This window comes from Elephas maximus, chromosome 13 (genome assembly GCF_024166365.1).
Source record: "Elephas maximus indicus isolate mEleMax1 chromosome 13, mEleMax1 primary haplotype, whole genome shotgun sequence".
Classification (NCBI taxonomy): domain Eukaryota; kingdom Metazoa; phylum Chordata; class Mammalia; order Proboscidea; family Elephantidae; genus Elephas; species Elephas maximus.
The window spans coordinates 100026336-100031112 of record NC_064831.1 but is presented as its reverse complement, the minus strand read 5'-3'; the positions used below and the strand labels follow the sequence as shown (position 1 = coordinate 100031112).

The 4777-nt window shown below is 41.5% G+C and overlaps 1 non-coding gene across 1 annotated transcript; it reads right to left on the bottom strand.

The window, feature by feature from the left end:
• Positions 1 to 3235: 3235 nt before the first annotated feature.
• On the bottom strand, positions 3236 to 3315 carry LOC126057952 (small nucleolar RNA SNORD115). The gene has a single exon (XR_007513025.1). It is a non-coding gene; the product is annotated as a small nucleolar RNA SNORD115 (small nucleolar RNA).
• Positions 3316 to 4777: the final 1462 nt, after the last annotated feature.

The following is a 4777-nucleotide window of genomic DNA, read 5'->3' as shown; positions in this document are numbered from 1 at the left end:
TTTCCATCATCTCTTTCCACAGATGTAGTCAATTTGATTTCAGCGTGTTCCATCTGGTGAGGTCCATGTGTATAGTCGCCGTTTATGTTGGTGAAAGAAGGTATTTGCAAAGAAGAAGTCGTTGGTCTTGCAAAATTCTATCATTCGATCTCTGGCATTGTTTCTATCACCAAGGCCATATTTTCCAGCTACTGATCCTTTTTCTTTGTTTCCAACTTTCACATTCCAATCGCCAGTAATTATCAATGCATCTTGATTTCATGTTCGATCAATTTCAGGCTGCAGCAGCTGATAAAAACTTCTATTTCTTGATCTTCGGCCCTAGTGGTTGATGCATAAATTTGAATAATAGTCGTATTAACTGGTCTTCCTTGTAGGCGTATGGATATTATCCTATCACTGACAGCATTGTACTTCAGGATAGATCTTGACACGTTCTTTTTGATGATGAATGCAACATCATTCCTCTTCGAGTTGTCATTCCCAGCATAGTAGTCTATATGATTGTCCAATTCAAAATGGCCAATACCAGTCCATTTCAGCTCACTAATGCCTAGGATATTGATGTTTATGTGTTCCATTTCCTTTCTGATGATTTCCAATTTTCCTAGATTCATACTTTGTACATTCCAGGTTCGATTATTAATGGATGTTTGTAGCTGTTTCTTCTCATTTTGAGTCGTGCCACATCAACAAATGAAAGTCCCAAAAGCTTTACTCCATCCACATCATTAAGATCAACTCTACTTTGACGAGGCAACTCTTCCCCAGTCATCTTTTGAGTGCCTTCCAACCTGGGGGGGGGGGTTCATCTTCCAGCACTATATCAGACAATGTTCCACTGTTATTCACAAGGTTTTCACTGGCTAATGCTTTTCAGAAGTAGACTGCTGGGTCTTTCTTCCTAGTCTGTCTTAGTCTGGAAGCTCAGCTGAAACCTGTCCTCCATGGGTGACCCTGTTGGTATCTGAATACCAGTGGCATAGCTTCCAGCATCACAGCAACACACAAGCCCCACAGTATGACAAACTGACAGACACGTGGGGAAGAAAGTGCTGTAGTCCTATTATTATTTGATGTCACTCTTGAGCCACCTCATGCCAAAATAATTGCAACAGTAAGAACCCATCTCTTCCTGTTTTATAACCGACAGATGATCGCTCAGAATACACAGGACCCTCATCACATCTCTTCAGCATTCCAATGAACTTTAAGTAAAAAGTAATCTTTTCACATGGGCAATGCAGCAGTAAGTCCTTCATTCCTGTGGAGAGGATCAGCACATCATGTCTTCCTATTGCCTGAATTGCTGAAGATAGTTGTCTTAGTCGTCTAGTGTTGCTATAACAGAAGTACCACAAGTGGATGCTTTAACAAAGAGAAATTTATTCTCTCACAGTCTAGGAGTCTAGAAGTCCAAATTCAGGGTGCCAGATCCAAGGGAAGGCTTTCTCTCTCTGTCGGCTCTGGGGGAAGATCTTTGTCATCAATCTTCCCCGGACTAGAATTCTCAGTGCAGGAACCCCAGGTCCAAAGGATGCACTCTGCTCCTGGTGCTGCTTTCTTGGTGGTATGAAGTCCCCATGTCTCTCTGCTCACTTCTCTCTATTTCAGAAGAGATTGGCTCAAGACACAACCCAATCTTGTAGACTGAGTCCTGCCTCATTAGCATAACTGTTGCTAATCCCATTTTACCACCATCATAAGCATGTCACCTTTGAGTCAATTCTGACTCATAGTGACCCTACAGGACAGAGTAGAACTTCCCCACAGAGTTTCCAAGGAGTGCCTGGTGGATTTGAACTCCTGACCTTTTGGTTAGCAGCCGTAGCACTTATCCACTATGCCTCCAGGTTTCCCCATCACCATCATAGAGAAAAGATTTGCAACACATAGGAAAATCACATCAGATGACAAAAGGGTAGGCACTTACACAATCCTAGGAATCATGGCCTAGCCAAGTTGACAGATATTTTGAGGGGACACAATTCAATCCATAACACTAGTCATCTCCAAGGCCTCTTCTTATACCACTGGCATCATCCCTCACATTAGCTTTTCCACACAGAAATATTTGTAGCCACCTTTTCTTTAAAGGTAGAGTCAGGTATCAGACTACTCAATAGTTCATCCAATTGCAAGATTCATGGGAAAAGTGCATGTAGAACCTAAGGTTCCAGCCTCTACTGACACAAGGGTGGAATAATTGGAAGTTTACCAGTGTCACTAGTACAGATCCTAGCCATTTGTATCTCATAAATATTTTAGAAAAAGACATTTGTCGAGTTGTATATTTCTTCCAATTCAATAGGATGTATCAGACTGAGACCCAGGGTATCAAAAATTACCCAAGTTGAAATTGTTTCAAGTTCCTGTATCCTACATATTCACCCATTAATATCACTGTCACTTGGTCAATCAGTCAAGGTCAAGAGAAAAAGAGGGGACACATCTCATCTGATTCCCAAACCCCAACTACCTTTGGGCTGTGTCTTAGTCATCTAGTGCTGCTATAACAGAAATACCACAAGTGGATGGCTTCAACAGAAGTTTCTATCTCTCACAGTCTAGTAGGCTAAAAGCCCAAATTCAGGGCTCCAACTCCAGAGGAAGGCTGTCTATAGGTCCTTGTCATCAATCTTTTTCTGGACCAGGAGCTTCTCGGCACTCAGGTCCAAAGAACACACCCTGCTCCTGGCATTACTTTCTTGGTGGAATGAGATCCCCAAGTCCCTCTGCTCACTTTTCTCTTTTATATCTCAAAAGAGATTGGCTTAAGACACAATCCAGTCTTGTAGATTTAGTCTTGCCTCATTAGCATAACTGCCACTAATTCCATCTCATCAACTTCGTAGAGATAAGATTTACAACACATAGAAAAATCACATCAGATGACAAAATGGTGAACTATCACACAGTCCTGGAAAACTTGGCCTACCCAAATTGATACACATGTGTTTGAGGATTGCAATTCAGTCCATGAAAGGCTGCATCTTCACTTGTCCAAGTGTCAGATGGGACCAGTTATAACCACATAGAATCATTCATTCACCCTGAGTCCTTGCAATGGTGAATTTCTTGGAAGCAGGTCTTTCTAAATCACACGAGAAGAGCCAAAGAATGAGGCAGACATACATCAAGTAGTTAGGTATATTTGGTCACTTGAGGGAGGTGAAAAAAATCAAAATGGGGATCCACTTTGAAGAGGATAAATAAGGTTGGGCAAAAGGCCTCTAGGCCTCAGCATAATTCTATAGAGCATGATTTTTTTTCATTGTCTCTCTTCAAGACAAGTTTAGGTGTCATTATTGGCCTGAGCCATGTGGCTCCCCAGGTACAAATTCCCTTAGACCACAAGATGCTTATCATGATGTCTTCTTTCCAGATCAGTGTCACACTGGATCAGAGTGTTCATATATCCTCTTCTTGATTTCTGGAGGACAGGAGGTTTGAATGACCCCAGTGAAGGCAGGACAACAGGGAAGATCCTCACAAATCTTTTATAAAAGACAAAGCAATAAGACAGAGGTCAAAGAAGAGGAATTCATTTTCTCATGGCTATGGTTTAGCAGCTATTCCAAAAGGGATCGATAAAATCTGTACCCCTACAAGTAACTCACTAGGTCGACAGCTGACCTTTGACTCAAAGTAGGAAACATACAGGACAAGGACAAGGTCTAGGGGTCTCTGGACATAGAACAATCTCTCAGGAGGTCGCATGCAGAAGAGGCTTTTCAATTGATTAGTCCTGGCTGATACATTTAACTCATATGGGTATTCACAGACATTGTCCAGTGCATGGAAACTCTCAGGAAATGACAAAACTAGAGTTTTACAAGTAGCTGTGAGGACACTAGGAAATGTATTTCTTTTCAAGAATCGTGACATCACCTCTTCTAGAAAGCGCCATAGTCCTATTATTGTTTGATGTCACTCTTGGCCCAGCCAGGGCCCCAACCCACCTCACACAAAAATAATCTCAACAAGGAGAACCCATCTCCTCCTGTTTTTCAGCCAGCAGAGGATCCTTTAGAATACACAGAGCAGGACTGTCATCACATATCTACATGAATATGAACTTTCAGTAAAAAGTGATCTTTTCACCCATGCAATGCACAGTACATCCTTCATTCTGTGCGTAGAGGATCAGCCTATCAAGTCTTCCTATTTCTGAATACTGAAGCTAATCATCTCCAAGACCTCACCTTTGACAACTGGTATCATCACTCACATTAGCTTTTCTGCACAGAAGTCTGTGTAGCCACCACCTTTTCTTTAAAGGGTGAGTCAGGTATCAGAGTACTCAACAGTTCATCCAATTCCAACTTGTGAGGGAAAACTGCACTGTAGAACCTAAGGTTCCAACCACAACCTAGACAGGAATTCAATTATGGGGTGTTTACCAGTTTTGATGGAATAGCTCCAGGCCCTCACAACCCATAAATATTTTAGAAAAACACACCTATCTAGTTGTGTGTACCTCCCAATTCAATATAACATATCAGACTCTGCACTAGGGTATCAAATTCTACTCAATTTGAAATTGTTTCAAGTTCCTGTGAATCCTAATTATTCACCCATGAGGATCACCACAACTTAGTGAATCAGTCACAGTCCAGAAAAAAAGGGACACATCTCATCAGATTACCAAAACCCAATTGCCTTTGGGCTTCATCTTCACTTGTCCAAGTGTCAAATAGAGCAGTTATAATGACATATAATTACTCACCATGGAATGCTTCATTTTTTTGAAAGCTGGCCTTTCTAAATCAATCAC